The 20,170-nt window shown below is 41.0% G+C and overlaps 1 pseudogene; it reads right to left on the bottom strand.

Moving 5' to 3' along the window:
- Nucleotides 1-11,531: 11,531 nt before the first annotated feature.
- LOC127124326 (uncharacterized) lies at nt 11,532-11,631 on the bottom strand (annotated as a pseudogene).
- Nucleotides 11,632-20,170: the final 8,539 nt, after the last annotated feature.

Consider the following 20,170-nt stretch of genomic DNA (forward strand, 5'->3'; position numbering starts at 1 on the left):
ACATCAACAATATCAACAAAAACAGCACCGTCCTCAACAGCAGGCCTACCAGTCTCGAAACAACAATCAAACTAGTACAAGCTATGAGAGGAAGAGGGTCACCTTTGATCCTATTCCTATGACCTATGCAGAATTGTATCCCTCTTTAATAGAGAGGAAGTTGATTACTCCACGAGACCCACCGGCTATACCTACCAACCTTTAGTGGTGGTATAAGCCCGAGCTACACTGTGTTTATCATTCCGATGCTCCTGGACATGACGTGGAAAACTGTTACCCGCTGAAGACCAAGGTTCAAGACCTTGTGAGATGTGGTATCTTATGTTTCGAGGACGTAGGTCCCAATGTGAAGAAGAACCCATTGCCCGAGCATGGGAAATCCTCTGTCAACATGGTCCAGGGCTGCCCTGGTAAATATAAAGTCAAATATGTCAGCCATATTCGACAGTCTTTGGTCGAGATGCATAAACTATTGTGTGAATACAATCACTATGAGCACGACCATGACAGATGTCGAGTTTGCACTGTCAATCAGAGGGGATATCGCAAAGTCCGCAAAGACATCCAAGAAATGCTGGATGAAGGTGTAATTGAAATAATTCAGAATCGAGTTGTTGATGATGATGAAGTCAATGTGATATCTCCGGTATTTCGGATCCCCGAGCCTGTTGTCATTCGATACGATGGCAGCAAGCAGAAGGCTTCTCCCTCTTTGATCATTAAACCAGCTGGCCCTATGCCATACTCTTCTGATAAAGTGGCCCCCTATCATTACAATGTTGTGGCATTGGAAGGTGGGAAGGAGGTATCCCTGCCCTCTACTTCTGTTGTTAATATTGCTGATGTCAGCGGCTTGACCCGTAGTGGTCGTGTTTTCTCGGCTCCGCCGAAACCTCAAGCTGACACCAGGAGGGATGATGTTGCTGATTATGCTGAACGCCCAGTTGGGAATGCTGTTATTACTCCGAATCTGGCACTTGTTGCCAATAAACCTGCCTCTGTTGTAAGAACTCCTGTCTCTGTTGGCCAGAGTGGCACCTTGAAAGAAGAATGTGATGAGATGATGAGGCTCATCAAAAGGAGTGAATACAACGTTGTAGATCAGCTTCTACAAACGCCATCAAAGATCTCTGTGTTATCTTTGTTGATTAATTCAGAACCACACCGTGAAGCTCTGTAGAAGGTGTTGGATGTGGCGTATGTAGACCATGACGTCACAATAGAACAATTTGACAGTATTATTGCAAACATTACCGCTTGTAACAATTTGAGTTTTTGTGATGCTGATCTCCCTGAGGAGGGAAGAGACCATAATTTGGCACTACACATATCCATGAGCTGTAAGGATGATGCCATGTTTAATGTGCTGGTAGACACTGGATCATCACTGAATGTATTGCCAAAATCCACTCTTGCTAGATTGTCATATCAGGGGCCTCCCATGAGATAGAGTGGAGTGGTGGTTAAAGTTTTTGATGGGTCCCGTAAAACTGTGATTGGAGAGGTTGAACTCCCAATCAAGATCGGACTGAGTGATTTCCAGATCACTTTTCAGGTCATGGATATCCACCCATCATATAGCTGTCTGTTAGGCAGACCATGGATTCACGAGGCAGGCGCCGTGACATCCACCCTACACCAGAAACTGAAATTTGTCAAGAAAAAGAAGTTGGTGGTGGTAGGGGGAGAAAAGGCTCTCCTGGTTAGCCATTTGTCTTCCTTTTCTTACATAGATGTTGAGGGTGAAGTTGGAACGCCCTTCCAAGATTTGTCTATTGCTGAGCCTACTAAGAAAGGGACTTCTTCATTTGCGTCTTACAATGATGCTAAATTGGCCATTGAGCATGGCACAACTACCAATTTAGGACAAATGATCAAGCTGGAAGACAACAAATCCCGGGCTGGCATAGGGTATTCTTCTGGCGCTTTCAACAAGCATGGGCTATTTCAGAGTGGTGGATTCATCCACACTGTTCAAGATGAGGAAGCTGCTGCTATTGAGGACGAGGATGCAGAGGAGGATTCTGGCAATTTTGTCATCCCTGGAGGGGTCTGCAATAATTGGGTCGCTGTTGATGTTCCAACAGTCGTCCATAAGTCAACGTAATGTTCATTTTGTTCAAAAACCCTTCTCCCATGCCAAAAGGAGGAGTGATGACATTGTTGGCTCATAAATACAATGATATTTTCATTCAATAAATTCATGTTAAATGTTTGTTTTTCCAATTATTTTCACTTTTTGCTTTTTGCATGAAATTGGTGATCACATAAAACCTTAAAAATAGAATAAAATCAATCTTTTCATCTGCATAATGATTTGCCTTGGTTGAATTCTAAAATCTCTTTATATCCCAAATTATTATGCAGGTTGATCAAACCCATTGAACATAATGATCCAACACCATCTCCCAACTTTGAGTTCCCTGTATTTGACACGGAAGAAGATGATGATGAAGAGATTCCTGACGAGATTACCCGTCTACTTGAGCACGAAGAGAAGATCATTCAGCCGCATCTCGAGAATCTGGAAACAGTCAACTTGGGGTCTGAAGATTGTGTGCGAGAAGTGAAGATTATGGCACTCTTGGAAGAATCTGTCAAGAAGGGGTTGATTGAGTTGCTACGAGAATACGTCGACGTCTTTGCCTGGTCATATGAAGACATGCCTGGTCTAGATACTGATATCGTGCAACATTTCCTACCTTTAAAGCCTGAGTGCGTGCCTATAAAGCAGAAGCTCAGAAGAACTCTTCCCGATATGGCAGTGAAGATTAAAGAAGAAGTTCAAAAGCAAATTGATGCGGGGTTTCTGGTGACTTCTACATATCCTCAATGGGTGGCCAATATTGTGCCCGTGCCTAAGAGAGATGGAAAATTCCGAATGTGTGTGGACTATAGAGACTTGAATAAAGCTAGTCGGAAAGATGATTTCCCTCTACCACACATTGACATATTGGTAGATAATATAGCTAAATTCAATGTCTTCTCATTTATGGACGGATTTTCCAGATATAACCAGATTAAAATGGCACCCAAGGATATGGAGAAGACAACATTCATCACACCTTGGGGAACATTCTATTATCGAGTGATGCCTTTCGGTTTGAAGAACGCCTGAGCCACTTATCAACGAGCTATGACTACCTTGTTTCACGATATGATGCACAAGGAGATCGAGGTGTATGTTGATGACATGATTGCAAAGTCGAGAACGGAAGTTGAACATGTAGAGCACTTGTCGAAGCTTTTTCAGCGGTTGAGGAAGTATAAACTTCGCTTGAATCCTAAAAAGTGTACATTTGGAGTCTGTTCCGGCAAGTTATTGGGCTTTATTATCAGCGAGAGAGGTATTGAGGTTGATCCTGCAAAGGTCAAAGCAATACAAGAGATGCATGCGCCCAAAACTAAGAAGCAAGTCTGAGGTTTTCTTGGCCGCTTGAATTATATTTCCAGATTTATATCACACATGACTGCCACATGTGCACCGATATTCAAGCTCCTCCGGAAAAATCAGTCTCATGATTGGACCGAGGATTTCCAAAAAGCCTTTGACAGTATTAAACAGTATCTGTCTGAGCCTCTGATTTTGTCTCCACCTGTGGAAGGGAGACCATTGATTATGTATTTGACGGTTCTTGAAGACTCTATGGGTTGTGTCCTTGGTCAGCAAGACGAGACAGGGAAGAAAGAATATGCTATTTACTACCTGAGTAAGAAGTTCATCGATTGTGAGTCTTGATACTCGATGCTTGAGAAAACATGTTGTGCTTTGGCTTGGGCTGCTAAGCGCTTACGCCAGTATATGTTGAATCATATGACTTGGTTGATATCCAAAATGGATCTAATCAAGTATATCTTTGAGAAGCCTCCTTTAACTGGGAGGATCGCCCGTTGGCAGATGTTGTTATCTGAGTATGATATTGAGTATCGAGCTCAGAAAGCTATTAAAGGTAGTATCTTGGCTGACCACTTGGCATATCAACCAATTGAGGATTATCAGTCAGTTCAGTATGACTTCCCAGATGAGGAGATTCTGTATTTGAAAATGAAAGATTGCAACGAGCCTACACTTGATGAAGGGCCAGAGCCTGGTTCCCGATGGAGCATGGTGTTTGATGGCGCTGTAAATTAATATGGAAATGGTATTGGGGCAGTGATTATTACTCCTCAGGGCACACATTTTACTTTTACAGCAAGGCTAACTTTCAAATGCACGAATAATATGGCTGAGTATGAGGCCTGTATTATGGGATTGGAAGAATGTATTGATCTTAGGATCAAGCATCTTGATGTTTATGGTGATTCGACTCTGGTCGTTAATCAGATTAAGGGTGAATGGGAGACGAATCAGCCTGGCCTCATCCCATATAGAGATTATGCGAGGAGGATTTCAACATTCTTTACTGAGGTTGACTTCCATCATATTCCTCGAGATGAGAATCGGATGGCAGATGCTCTCGCTACACTTGCTTCGATGATCGTGGTGAGACTCTGGAATGAAGTTCCCAATATCACTGTGATGCGCTTGGACAGACCAGCTTATGTATTTGCAGTTGAGGAGGTGCAGGATGATAAGCCATGGTATTATGATATCAAATGTTTTCTGCAGAGCCAGATGTACCCGCCTGGGGAATCTGTGAAAGATAGGAAAACTTTGAGGAGATTATCAGGCAGTTTCTACCTCAATGGCGATGTGCTTTATAAGAGGAATTTTGACATGGTTCTGCTCAGATGCGTGGATAGACACGAAGCAGACCTGTTGATGACTGAGGTCCATGAGGGTTCATTTGGTACTCATTCCAATGGACATGCCATGGCTAGAAAGATGTTGAGAGCAGGCTACTATTGGCTGACAATGGAGTCTGACTGCTGCAAATATATGAAGAAATGCCACAAGTATCAAATTTATGCAGATAAGATTCATATTCCCCCGACACTTCTGAATGTGATTTCATCACCATGGACTTTCTCTATGTGGGGAATTGACATGATTGGCATGATAGAGCCGAAAGCGTCCAACGGTCACCGATTTATTCTCGTAGCAATTTATTACTTCACCAAGTGGGTTGAAGCGGCGTCTTATGCAAACGTGACCAGGCAGGTGGTTATGAAGTTTATCAAGAATCAACTCATATTCCGATATGGTGTGCCAGATAAGATCATCGCTGATAATGGATCTAACTTGAACAACGAGATGATGAAAGAGTTGTGTAGCGAGTTCAAGATTGCACATCATAATTCTTCCCCTTACAGACCGAAGATGAATGGGGTTGTTGGAGCTGCTAATAAGAATATCAAGAAGATTGTCCAGAAGATGGTTGTTACATACAAAGATTGGCATGAGATGTTGCCATTTGCTTTGCATGGATATCGTACATCTGTCCGCACATCAACAGGGGCAACCCCTTTCTCTCTTGTTTATGGCATGGAGGATGTGCTTCCAGTAGAGGTGGAGATCCCATCAATGAGAGTCTTGATGGAAGCCAAGTTGACTGATACTGAATGGGTTCAGAGTCGTTATGACCAACTGAATTTGATAGAAGAGAAGAGATTGACTGCCATGTGCCACGGTCAGTTATATCAGCAAAGGATGAAGAAAGCCTTTGATAAGAAGGTCAAGCCTCGTGTGTTCCGAGAAGGTGACCTTGTGCTCAAGAAAGTTTTGTATTTCGCGCCCGATTCCAGGGGCAAGTGGACTCCAAACTATGAAGGTCCATATGTTGTTAAGAGAGCCTTTTCAGGCGGTGCTTTGATACTTACAACTATGGATGGGGAGGATTTCACTCGTCCTGTGAATTCAGATGCAGTCAAGAAATACTTTGCCTAAAATAAAAACAGAATAGCTCGCTAAGTTGAAAACCCGAAAGGGCGGCTTAGGCAAAAGTGAGCGTCTCGGTGGATTGAAAACCCGAGAGGGCGATCCAAGCAAAAGTTAGAGACATAAAAAAAATGAATATGTATCCCGCTAGATTGAGTACCTCACCCTGGGGAAATCTAGGCAAAAATTAGGGATTTGGTAAGTAACTGCATTCTGACAAGACTTTGTTCTACAACTATCATCTGTCAGAGATTTCGCTCAGCTATCGTCAATTGAAGCTTCAAATACATTGGATTCAGAGTTGGTGGAGAAATGGTCATTATGTTCAATGTAGCCCTTTTCCAATATATATCACCAATTTCAAATTTTTAAAGATCCATGGAGTCTTGCCATTTGCAGACTACCATTCCATCAAATAAATTTGAGCCTATATCCAATTCTTTGCACTCTTATTTGTTTCTATTCAACAAATGTTTTGCATGTTTTAATTGAAAAAATATCATTGTTTTAAATAATTAAAATTTTCATAAATTGTTTTTGAACAAAGTGAACATTCACAATGACAAAAAGGATACTTGGGACGTCTTTAGTGCTCTCCCAAGGATAGCATGATCTCCAAAAGGGTAAGACATTTGTTCATATTCCCAGCATACTTGTATCCTCTTCATTATCTTTCAGGTTTTCTACTTCGCAAGCACAGAAGAAAGTTGTACATCCCACCAAATCCCCAGAGGGTTTGGAGTTTTGGATGCGGTCTCAATCTTCTAGACCCAAGTGAATCTGGATTTAGCATTTGTGCTATCAATTATATGGTTGTCATCCCTTATGTGGATTGACCTAAAATGCCTTATAGATTGATAAGTTGAATACGCTAATCTTGCCGGAGAAGTTGGTATTCCCTCACTTCAAGTTAGAAATTCCTCTGCCAGAGTGAGTCAGAAATCCCTAGCATAAGCGGAGTCATCATCAAGTTTAATTTGTATCTTTTCCCCTGTGGGCTTGTCTACCTATGATCTCCAGCAGATTTCGCTCCTCGACCATCCTCACCAGGGTTGATCCCACTTTTACTCCCTAGAATGGTCACCAGCAAGGTATCTCTAGTAGTTGCCTACGGGTAATCCCTGATTCGGTCGTCAGCAGTATTTCCCTGGTGGAATTGTCTTATTAGAGCCCGTTTTTGGTTTCCTCCCGAGCAGAGTGGTTGATGCAGATGTTTATCTTTCCTTCCCCAGCGGAGTAGTGTTCTCTTCTCCTCGGCAGATACGTTTTCTTCAGCAGTACAAGAAGATGTGTTGGTTTTGAAACCTTCTGATTGGTGGTTGTTCCCCACAAAGTTTCATTTCCCCCTTCGATAAATTCCCTAGTAGAGTTGATTCTATCGCGGATTTTATCCGTGTGTAGATCCCCCAGCCAAGACTTTGCCTGTTTGTAGAGTGGCATGAGAGCTTTTGAGGAAGATGTGTTGATCCTTTCCCCGGCGGAGTGACTTGTTTTCCTTTCCCTCCAAAGATCTTTGTTTCCTGGTATCTTTTTCCCCCATCATATTGGATGTTCTCTGGTGGGCCTGGCTTTCTCTTTTGAAATGTAGTACTGGATGTTTGTCCATTGATTCTTGGACCTGTTTGTGTTAGATATGTTTGTTTGTCAGCATTCATCATACATAAACCACGCATATACATGCATAGTCTTAACATTCATATATTCATGTTGCATCCTTTGCCATATATCTTTGTTTGACATCTCCTGCTATTTGGTGATACATATTTCCTCAAGAAGATGGTTGTGTCTAATCTCCCCATGTAGAGTCAGCCCCATAGGCAGAAAGTGTATATCCTTTCCTCCATACTCCCCACCGAGTTGTGTCCTCGTGGATGATTGTTATTTCCGTTTCCTCCCAAAAAAATGTATTAGGATGGAGTTCTCCCCTGAGTTATATCCTCATTGGGTTGAGTCTTGTTTCATTGTGTCTCTCTAGTTTGTTCCTAGACTGTCTGCTCTTCTGAATTTCCCTGCAGTTCCCCGCAGTCTGGATGAATGATTGCTCAGTAACCAGTAATTATCCATCTATTCCCCGGCGGAGTCTGTGGCCTTCTACCCAGTAACCAGTAGTTGTAAGTCCTTTTTCCATGGTTTTCTACCCTCATACAGGTATTTGTAAACCCCAATTTATCCCCTCGCAGAGTTAACCTTATTTTGTTCATCCTAACCGATGGCGGTTACTCTTCTGTGGTTTTCTACCTAGTATCTGGTAGATGTAATCCCCTCTTTGTTGGTTATCTTTATCCAATATTCGGTATTGATATTCCTTCACTTTTTGAGTATATCTCTCAGTAACCGGTGATATATCCCCCGGATCATTGCCTTTGTCAATGTATCCCCAGCGAATCATCTTTCATTTACCCTTGGCTGGTAATGATCGTTTCTCCCTTTGATTGGTCATCATTTATACCTAGTATTCCGTATCCCGATGTCCTTCACTCTGCGGTCGATTTATCCTTTATTAACCTAGTAACCGGTTGTGGATAATCTTCCATGCGAGTATATTATCTATGTTCTGACGGTAATAGATAATATATCTCATGCACTCTTTGGTCGAAGTCTTTTGGTCTTCCCCGGTCGAGTAAGATTCGTATCCCCTTTGTCAGAGTCGAATGTCCATCCTGTAAATTGAGTTTACTTTTTAGCCCTCCTTTTGGATGATGAGTGTCTTGGAAATATTCCCCAACTCACACCTTGGTTGGTCACCTATTATATACCCAGTAACCGGTATCCCTGGTGTTCCTTCCCTTCTGCTCCCTATTATGACCTTCGTCCCCTGTGGAGTCAGATTTCCTGAGTCGAAATATACCTTTTTAGGTCTTCCTCAGATGTTTTTGGATGTTTGATATCTCTCACCCTCATACTGGTCTTAGATATTCATTATCCCCGAGCGTGTTGTTCTCTCACCCTTATATCGGTGTTTTGAACACATGTCTCCTTGAGCTTATTACCCAGTAACCGGTAATACCTCATCCTATTGTTTCCTTAGATGAGTCCTGTTGGACATTTCCCAGTGAACTCCCTTTGTGGATTTTTCCCATCTCAGTCCGGATTTTTATCCGAAGTATCCTTTATGGATAGTTTTGTTGTATTGGCATATTCCCCAATACATGCATCTTTGAGTCAGTTCGAGTCTTTCCATTGATTTATTTTCATGGAATTCCCCTCGTGTCTCTCAGCAATTTCTAAGTCGTGACTTGCTCACGCATTTTATTCCCTCTCTTATCCCCATTAGAATCCCCAGAGTCTCTATCCCATTGAGTGTATTGATAACACGAAATTATATCATATTTTAGGACTTAATTCAATTAAATTTTATTATTATTTATTTCAGTTCACTTCATTTTATTAGATATTACGCGGTATTTTCTTCCTATTTGTCTCAGGTGGCTTATTTTGAAGCACAAGTAAAAATGGAAGAAAAGGAGGTGCAAAAAGGAGAGAAAATGAACCAAATGTCAAAGCCCAGCCCAAAGCACAAAACGCAGGTGCCGTGCATGTGACGGACGTCACAGAGGGCGTGACGAGCGTCACGCCTTGCACACTCCTGTGACGGACGTCACACATGGTGTGACGAACGTCACACCATTCCCCTACATTTTTGGCGCAAGGAACGCCTCAGAGACGTTGAGCGTTGAGGGAGTGTTGAGCCCTATATCCACGCCATACTTTTATGCACGTTGAAGACCTTTTTGGCAGCGGAAGCGGTTACTCAAGCATATATAAATAGCCACTTGCAAAACCAAAAAGGGTCCCGAAGCTTTTCCACATTTTTTTCCTTTGCCGTTTTCGCTTTTGCACATTTTCTTTTCCAGCAACTTAAGCAGTATTGTTTCTTTATTATTTTTACGAGTTCTACACTATCTCCCTTGCAATTTCTATTTTCCTTTTTCCTTTTTAGCATTTAGTTAATTCTTTTCGCACAATAGTTTCTACACCGGAAACTATTGTGCACCTTTTTACCGGATCTAACCTTACGTTAGAATCTAGTTTTATTTCCTTCGTTTTAATTTGTTGTTTAATTGAAGAATCCAAGAACAAATCCTACCGGCTTGTGGTGGAGTGTTCAAGACTATTGTTTAACTCATTCAGGTTCTTTAATTATTATTTAATGCTTTGTTTTATTATTTATTTATATTATCTGCCTGGGATGAGTCTGTTTATGCATGATAAGTATTTTAGTTTGTTTAGCATGTCTGGCTAATTCGCTTAGATATCGGTATGTAAAGTAAGCGGAATAAGGAATCAAGACTAAGTCGGTTAAATTAAGTTTAAAATTAAAATCACTCTTTTTACGGTCTCAATTTACAGGTTTAATAACAAAGGTTTTTACGAAAGTAAAAGACATAAAGAAGTTAAAATCAATAGAGCGAGAGTTTGAGGTTTTAACTGGACAGTGTAAATTAGACATTAATTCTAGATCAGGGCGAGAGCAAGTTTTAGAATTAATTAAATTCCGATCTTTTCCAAAAAGTATTTTTAAAGATTGAATGTGAGGACGAGAGTTAAGCATTCGAATTTAATTATATAACCTAAGTCAACAGAGCGAGAGTTTGAGATAAGGGTGTTTAAACGGTCAGTGTTTTCTTGAAAAGAGTTTCTATGGACTGTATTGCTTTCAAAAAATGGTTTTTTGACTTAATTATAAGTGACAACTACATTAACATAAAATCATGGTTTATTCAACAGAGCGAGAGTTTGAGATAAAACTTTTAATCAATAAAGTCAACTGAAAAGATTTATTTTAAAACCAAGAGACCGACAAAGGATTGATTCCCTAATTACGACGAACTACATACCGATATCCGCTTTATTAATATTTAATCTAGATCTTAGTTTAGTTTTTAGCTTTCCCCCAAACAATCAAACATTATTCACCTTAGCTTTACGAAGTAACCTTAGATAACGGTATATCGATTCATAAGTCCCTGTGGGATCGATATCTTTTAAAACTACGCGATAGAACTGTGCACTTGCAGTTTGTACCCCAATTCGACTCATAAAGTCGAGCAATCAAGTTTTTGGCGCCGTTGCCGGGGATTTTTATTTAATCGATATCGTAACTCTTCCGTTACGCTGTAGAGACTAAGGTTTCTTTTTCTTCTATTCTTTCTTTCGTTGATTTGTATGCCACGCACTCGCTCACAAGGCGAACCGCTCTATTTACGAATCAACGATATCGAACTATATCTCCGAGTCCTACGACGAATTCGAGAATATCGTGCTGCAAACAATCTCCCTCCTGTAGAACTTCCTGATTTCAAAAACCTTTTTCCTTCGATAACCGAGATGGCAGAACCAGCTCGTGCTCTTAGAGATTACGCCGCTCCATCGCAAGATGAGCCGCATTCAAGTATTGCTCCGCCCGCAATCGAAGCAAACAACTTCGAACTTAAACCTTCGCTGTTGCAGGCTGTGCAACAGAACCAATTCTCTGGAAATCCTACCGAGGATCCAAACCTTCATTTATCCGTATTTGTCCAATACGCTGATACTGTTAAAGCTAATGGTGTCACTTCGGAGGCAATTCGACTTCGTCTTTTTCCTTTCTCATTAAGAGATAGCGCTAGAAGATGGCTTCAATCTCTCCCTTCAAACTCTGTCACCACATGGAACGAGTTGAAGAAAGTTTTTCTTGCCCGATACTTTCCGCCAAGCAAAACAGCTATGTTAAGAGCCCAGATAAACGGATTTAAACAGAAAGACAACGAGTCTCTTTTCGAAGCATGGGAAAGATACAAAGACATGATGAGACTTTGCCCACACCATGGTTTGGAAGACTGGTTAGTAATTCACACATTTTATAATGGTCTCTTGTACAACACAAGGTTAACAATAGACGCCGCTGCAGGTGGTGCACTAATGAACAAACCTTATGCTGATGCTTACCAGCTTATCGAAAGCATGGCCCAAAACCACTATCAGTGGGGAACCGAACGAACAATGGTGGAAAAACCTCAAACGAAAACTGGCATGTACGAGATAAGTAACCTTGATCACGTTAATGCAAAAGTGGATGCTTTGGTCCAGAAAATTGAAAGTTTAAATGTATCACCTCCTACCGCCGTGGTTGCTATAACTCAGAATTGCGAGGTCTGTGGAATCCAAGGTCACACTCCTACGGATTGTCAACTCTTGACAGGAATCCAAGCAGAGCAAGTAAACTATGCTCAAGGAAGCCCCTACTCGAATACCTATAACTCAAATTGGAAGAACCATCCAAACTTTTCATATAAGAGTAATAATGCTTTGTACGCACCTGGACAGTCTCCAAATCAAGCCCCAGCTATACCTCCGGGATATCAGAAACCGAACCCATCCATGCCTAACAATAACGCCCCTAGGAAATCCAACTTGGAAATCATGATGGAAAACTTTATAGCTTCCCAACAACAAACCAATAAAGATTTCTTAAACCAGAATGTACACACTGGCGAACAACTTAAACAACTAGCAAGCAAAGTAGATGCCCTGGCTACCCATAACAAAATGCTGGAAACACAAATATCACAAGTAGCTCAACAACAAGCACCTACTGCTGCCCCAACTGGTACATTCCCTGGACAGCCCCAACCTAATCCGAGAAGCCACGCTCATGCAATTATATTAAGAAGTGGAACGGAAGTGGAAGGACCGTCTGATCCAAGGATAGAAAACCAAAACCCTAAGAAATCAACTGAGGAAAGTGAACCTAAGGAAAAGGAAGAGAGTAATAAGGAAACCCTAGAAAAGAAGGAACCTTATGTACCTCCACCACCTTACAAACCACCTATCCCTTACCCTCAAAGGCTTGTTAAAACCAAAGATGCGGGCCAATTTAGAAAATTTGTTGATCTCCTTAAACAATTAAACGTTACAATTCCGTTCACCGAAGCTATTACGCAGATGCCCTCCTATGCTAAATTCTTAAAAGAAATTCTTTCTAATAAGAGGAAACTTGAAGATAGCGAAACCGTTACACTCCCTTCGAATGTAGCGCTATAATCCAAAACATGCCTCCTAAACTCAAGGATCCGGGTAGTTTCTCTATACCCTGTCACATAGGAAAATTTGTCATCGACAAAGCCTTATGCGATTTAGGAGCCGGAATTAGCGTTATGCCTTTATCCATATGTAAGAAACTGGAAATGGGAGAATTAAGACCAACCAAAATGTCTGTGCAACTAGCAGATCGTTCCATCAAATATCCTGTAGGAATTCTTGAAAACGTTCCCGTACGCATAGGTCAATTCTACATTCCAACTGATTTTACAATTATGGACATTAGAGAAGATGATATTACACCCATTATACTGGGAAGACCGTTTTTAGCAACTGCCGGTGCAATCATAGACGTAAAACGAGGACGACTCACCTTCGAAGTAGGTGAAGAGAAAATTGAGTTCATTCTTTCCCAATTCTTGAAAGCACCTGCAATAGAAGATACATGTTACTTCATGGATATCATCGATGAATGCATAAAAGAAGCAGAGCTAGGAAAAGACAAATCATCAGACTATCTTTTAAAAGACAAATCTAACCAATGTTTAGCGATAACACCGGACCCGACGCAATGTCTTAACAAACAACCCTTGACCTGAAAACACTTCCCAAAATCTGAGATATGAATTCCTAGACTTAGAACTTGAACGACCTGTGATAGTTAATGCAGACCTAGGAAGACTCGAAACAGAAAAACTCCTACATATCTTAAGAAAGTATCCAACCGCACTAGGTTACCACATCACCGATCTTAAAGGAATAAGTCCTTCTATTTGTATGCACCGCATCATGCTAGAAGAAGACTGTAAAACCTCTAGGGAACACCAGAGGAGACTAAATCCGATCCTGAGTGAGGTAGTAAAGAAGGAAATAACCAAGTTATTAGAAGCAGGTATTATATATCCTATATCTGATAGCAAATGGGTTAGTCCTGTACACGTAGTACCAAAGAAAGGAGGCATAACCGTTATTGAAAACGAAAAAGGGGAAACTATAACTAAACGAATCGAATCGGGATGGAGAATGTGCATTGACTATAGGAAACTAAACAAAGCAACCCGAAAAGATCATTTCCCTTTACCATTCATTGACCAGATGTTAGAACGATTAGCAAAACATTCACATTTCTGTTATCTAGACGGTTATTCAGGCTTCTTTCAAATACCAATTCACCCTGATGACCAAGAAAAGACAACGTTTACGTGCCCTTTTGGTACCTTCGCTTATAGACGAATGCCGTTTGGCCTGTGTAATGCTCCCGCAACCTTTCAAAGATGCATGATGGCAATTTTCGCCGACTTTCTCGAAAACATCATGGAAGTATTTATGGATGACTTTTCCGTATACGGACAAAGTTTTGAAGAATGCCTTGAAAACCTAGAAAGAGTTCTTGAGCGATGTGTAAAAGTAAACTTAGTACTTAACTGGGAGAAGTGCCATTTTATGGTACAAGAAGGAATTGTTTTAGGACACATCATCTCGAACAGAGGAATTGAAGTAGACAAAGCCAAAATAGAGGTAATCGAAAACCTTCAACCCCCAAGAACCGTGAGAGAAGTACGAAGCTTCTTAGGACACGCCGGTTTTTACCGACGATTCATCAAAGACTTCTCTAAGATAACTAAACCTTTAACCGGACTATTGATGAAAGATGCTGATTTCATATTCGACGATAACTGTTTAAAAGCATTTCAAGCACTTAAGCAAGCATTGATCTCCGCACCCATAATGCAGACACCCGACTGGAATGAACCATTCGAAATAATGTGTGATGCCAGCGATTATGCTGTAGGTGCTGTTTTAGGACAACGAAAGGATAAAAAGCTTCACGTTATATATTACGCAAGTAGAACCCTAGATGAAGCGCAAATGAATTACGCCACTACCGAGAAAGAACTCCTAGCAGTTGTATTTGCGCTAGATAAATTTCGTTCCTACTTGGTCGGAGCCAAAATAATAGTTTACACTGATCACGCTGCTATCAAGTACCTTTTAACAAAAAAGGATGCTAAACCTAGACTCCTAAGATGGATCTTGTTGCTACAAGAGTTCGATTTAGAAATCAAAGACAAGAAAGGAACTGAAAACGTAGTAGCAAACCACCTCTCTAGACTTGAGAACCTTGAACCGGAAAGAACCTCAATTAACGATGATTTCTCGTACGATAAACTTATAGCTACTTTGGAAGAGAACAACTCCGACAAACAAGTAGAAACCACCTTAGCTATATCTGTCACACCATGGTACGCTGATCTCGTCAATTATTTAGCTGCCGGAATAGTTCCACCTACTTTATCCTACCAGCAGAAGAAACGATTCTTCTACGATATAAAACACTATTACTGGGATGATCCCTTACTTTTCAAAAGGGGCCCCGATGGTATTTTCCGTCGATGTATACCCGAAGAAGAGGTGGAAAATATAATCCAACACTGCCACTCCGCTCCTTATGGTGGACACACAAGTACATCCAAGACCTGCTCTAAAATCCTACAAGCCGGCTTTTATTGGCCAACTATATGGAAGGACGTACATGCGGCTATTAAGGAATGTGACAGATGTCAACGCACAGGAAACATATCTAGACGTGACGAGATGCCACAAAAAGGTATTTTGGAAGTAGAGATCTTCGACGTGTGGGGAATAGACTTCATGGGACCTTTTCCACCCTCTTTCGGTAACAAATACATACTCGTGGCAGTTGACTACGTATCAAAATGGATCGAAGCTATAGCTTCTCCAACAAATGACACCCGAGTAGTAACTAGACTCTTTAAGAATATAATATTTCTGAGATTTGGCATCCCAAGAATAGTAGTCAGTGATGGTGGATCGCACTTTATATCCAAGGTACTCGAAAAATTATTGTTTAAATATGGCGTGAGACATAGGATAGCGACACCTTACCACCCTCAGACCAGTGGACAAGTGGAAGTATCTAACAGAGAAATCAAGCAAATACTAGAAAAAACAGTCGCCACTTCAAGGAAAGATTGGTCATTGAAATTACCAGAAGCCTTGTGGGCGTACCGAACTGCTTATAAAACCCCCATAGGGACGACCCCATTTAAGCTCATATATGGAAAATCCTGCCACCTCCCCGTAGAATTAGAACATAAAGCCTATTGGGCTATTAGAAATCTGAATCTAAACTATAAAGCCGCCGGTGAAAAGAGAATCCTTGACATAAACGAATTAGAGGAACTCAGAAGAGACGCCTATGAAAATGCCAGAATCTATAAAGAAAGAACAAAACAATGGCATGACAAGCGTATATCAAGGAAAATCTTCAAGCAAGGCGACGCAGTCCTTTTATTTAACTCTAGACTAAAGTTATTCCGGGAAAACTACGATCCAGATGGTCAGGTCCTTTTCATATCACTAACATCTTTCCCAGTGGAGCGATAGAAATTAAAGGCAAATCCACAGAACCGTTCACCGTAAACGGGCAACGTCTAAAACACTATCACTATGCGGAAACCAATGGAGATTCACAAATCCTACACTTAGACGAAATGCCTCCAGGATTAATAGATTATATTTAACAGTTTCTTTGTCGAGCTTGCGACATTTAAACAAAGCGCTTAGTGGGAGACAACCCACAATTATTTTATTATTTCCTTATATTATTATTATTATCTTCCTACTTCTTCCTTAATTATTCTTTTAATTTCTGTTTAGTATTCATTCCTAATTCATTTTAATTTATTAAAAACTTTTTTTCTTCTTTCGGCATTTGGCCAAATCCTGACTAAAACTCATGTTTTCTTTTCTCTAGCTAACACTAACCAGATGGGACATATTGATCGTATGGGTATCAAATTCAGAGGGATGGCTCAGAAACAAAAGTTTGAAGAACTAGCCACTAGAGAGATGCTACCTAGTTTATATGTTGATGATTGGGCTATGACTGCCCTTGGACTGAGACAAAGTGTCCTGTATTTGCTGAATCAGATAGGATGGGAGACATCCCCTATCCTAAGACATTTCACCACCTACCGGAGACTCACACTAGAATTCCTTAGCTCATTAATCTATCTACCCCGCCATGGAAAAGGAATTAGCAGAGGTTTTATCCAGTTCAGAATGTTCAACATGGAGTACCAATTTAATATTAGAGACTTTACCAACTTTTTGGGTTTTCCTACCTCCTTTGACACATTCACAGTAAGCCAGGAAGAACTTTTTGAATATAGAGAACTTGAACACTTTTGGGGTAAGTTGACTGGAAATGACGAGCCCGAGGAACATGAGTTTCTCTCTGGAAACATACACAACCCGGCCTTTCGCTATTTCCATAAGATCCTGACCCACACTTTATTTGGGAAGAAGCCAAACAGTACTTCAGTTTCACGTGATGAACTCTTCATCATATTTTGTGCTTCCCAGAACCGTCCAGTAAACGGTGCCACTTTTATGTTAGCTAATTTGGACCACCTTATCCAAGATGAGCGAGCACCAATCCGAATAGGCGGTTTGATAACTATGATAGGTAATGCTATTGGATTACGTCAGCTTATGCTTGACCTAAGCCCTTTTTGTGGCATTACTACTATGAGTATACCCTTCCTCTTCAACACTATGTTTATAGCAAACCTAGGGTCTGACGAGTTTGAGCTTATTATTGATAACCAAGTTCTTTGCCTATTCACCATGCCCGATCCTAGGACTAGTGTTCATAACCGCAATAACTGGCTCTACAACCTGAACGAAACCCCCTCTCCTGCTAGATCCATTGAATCCATCCAGGACTATGAAATTTGTGATGACTATGAGACTTATGATGACCAGATCCCTTATGCTGAATCTGACCCTCAGACACCATCTGGCTATTATGATATTGACCCTCCTCCTCAGCCTATTCAGACCGAAGAATCAGCAGTATCCGACCTCCGGCATCATATGCCCGGAACTGATTATAACACCGCCATTGAAGCTTTGATGTCAGAACAAGACGCCCTCAGAGAAGAATTTACTGACATGAGACACGAAGTTCTAGGGTACATGAGCAGTATGACAGATCAGTTTCACGAGTTGCTACATCGTGTTAACTCTTTTGCTCCTCCGGCCAGAGATCGTGCAGATGGATAGTATTTATTTGTTTTTCTTAGTTATTTAGTTTTAAGCTAGATTATTCATTAATGTTATTTGAATTCATGTTCACATTTGTTTCCTTTTCGCATTTCTTTTGTTCTTCTTTCCAATATTACATTATGATCATTTTATTGAAGCTATTTATTTAATTTTATTATGCAATAGCTATTATGTTCTCTACTGTTGCTACCTATGACTTATTATTATACAAAGTAGAATAAGCATGCAGGAGAAATTAAATTGCAGAATAAATCAATCAGTAGCAAACAACCAAAAAAATAATAATATATAATAACTTACCTGAAGGACGCTAGCTGAACATTAGCCAAACAGACAGAGTGACGAGCGTCACACATTCTGTCACGGGCGTCACGCTAAGAGCCTGTTACGACCGTCACACCCCTGTAACGAGCGTAACGCCCTTCAGACTAGGTGAACGTTAAGGAGCCGTTGGAGACGAACGTTACACCCCTTCAACTTTCTACCTTCCCCATTTATTCACATTTACCCACATTCATTCACTTTTCAACCACCTCCTTTCCAACTTCCAAATTCTTTTCCTATAAATACCCACCAAACCTTCCTTCATTCACCACAAACCATTCTCTCCTATCGAATACATTTCTTTTCTTTCCAAATCACTCCTTCAAAATTCATTTATCACAATGGCAGGAAATCAGAATTTCGGAAATATCATCTTCCGATCCGAAGATGAAAATTATCAAAGGGAGCAATTCGAGCGTTTCCAACAGCGAGGCGTCGTTTCCACCAGGTATCCCGATTTAACTTGTTTACAACAATTAGGATTACTCCAAGGTATCGAATGGATGCTCCGCCTAGCCGACTTAACCTTCCTTTGCACTCATAATCAACCCACCTACCCATCCCTAACCTTAGAATTCTTAAGTTCATACGACTACACCACTCCCGCCGGTGAAGACGAATTTTTAACCGGTACCGCAACGTTCCGTATGTTTAACACCGAGTACTCCTTAACCCAAAACCAATTGAGTACCATGCTACAATTTCCCATAGAAGGTCAGGTACACCCCAGAATCCCTCCAAACTCAAACTGGAACACAGTTGACGTTTTCGACCTTTTCAAGAAAATTTCCGGTATAGATGCCTACAACTGGGAAGAGCTCCTTCTTTCCCATATACATAACCCAACTATCCGGTACTTTATCCGCATCCTGCAAAACACAGTTTTTGGAAGACCAAACAACAGCAAGGTCAACTCAAAGGAGCTATTCTTCCTCCAATGCGTCTTCGAACCGGATACTAAGGTAAACGCCGCCTCCTTTCTATTTCATCATATCCGCACCTTATGTGCTAGAGGCCGGCAACCTTTTATAATTGGTGGATTAATCACCACCATAGCACTTGGCCTAAACCTAGGGGATAAACTCCAAACTTTAGAATCTCTACCTCCCCTATCTATGGATATCAGCTACTGTCGATCCAGCCGCCTGATTAAGAACAGAGTAGGCGGAGGATATTATCTTATGGTGAACAACCAGGCAGTCCCAAGCGTTGTTCTACCAAATATCGCCCTAACTGATGTCACAAACCCCGACCGCCACCTCTATGATCTAAACGCTCCCGAAGCCACCGAGCCTTCACAAACAAACCCGCCCACAGACGAGTTTGACGATATGGAGCAAGGTGATCATCCTCCTACACAACATTCAGTCCCGCTCAATCCTTCCGGTAATGCAACTGGCCCATCCTCCCAACGTCGTCGACGAAGAAGGCCTGCAACCAACGACGACATCATGGATGCTATTGATGGTATGCAGGCACAGAATGTCGAGATGATGCAAATGATGCGTCAAATGCAACAACAACAGGATGCTAGGAATGCCATAACCGACCAGCGGTTTACTGAGTTGTTCAGCAGGTTCGACAACTTAGACTTACGTCAGAGATCACCTGGCCCAAGAACCAGAGGCGGAAGGCAGCCTTAGTTGTAGCTTCTTTTTCCTTTCCATATTGCATTTCATTTCCTTAAAACATTGGGGACAATGTTTAATTTAAGTATGGGGGGGAAACCATGTTCTTTCTATTTCCATTTCTTCAAGTATGTACCTTTCTTTTCATTGCTATTTTAATTTGTTTTATTATTAAAAAAAAAAATCTATTATTCTAAGTTAAGTCCCGAGTGTGAACAAATTTCTATTATCTATTCCCTCAAATTTTCATGAGCCACAACAAAAATTCAACACCCAATAAGTATAA

Source organism: Lathyrus oleraceus, chromosome 2, assembly GCF_024323335.1.
Source record: "Lathyrus oleraceus cultivar Zhongwan6 chromosome 2, CAAS_Psat_ZW6_1.0, whole genome shotgun sequence".
In the NCBI taxonomy this organism is placed as follows: Eukaryota; Viridiplantae; Streptophyta; class Magnoliopsida; order Fabales; family Fabaceae; genus Lathyrus; species Lathyrus oleraceus.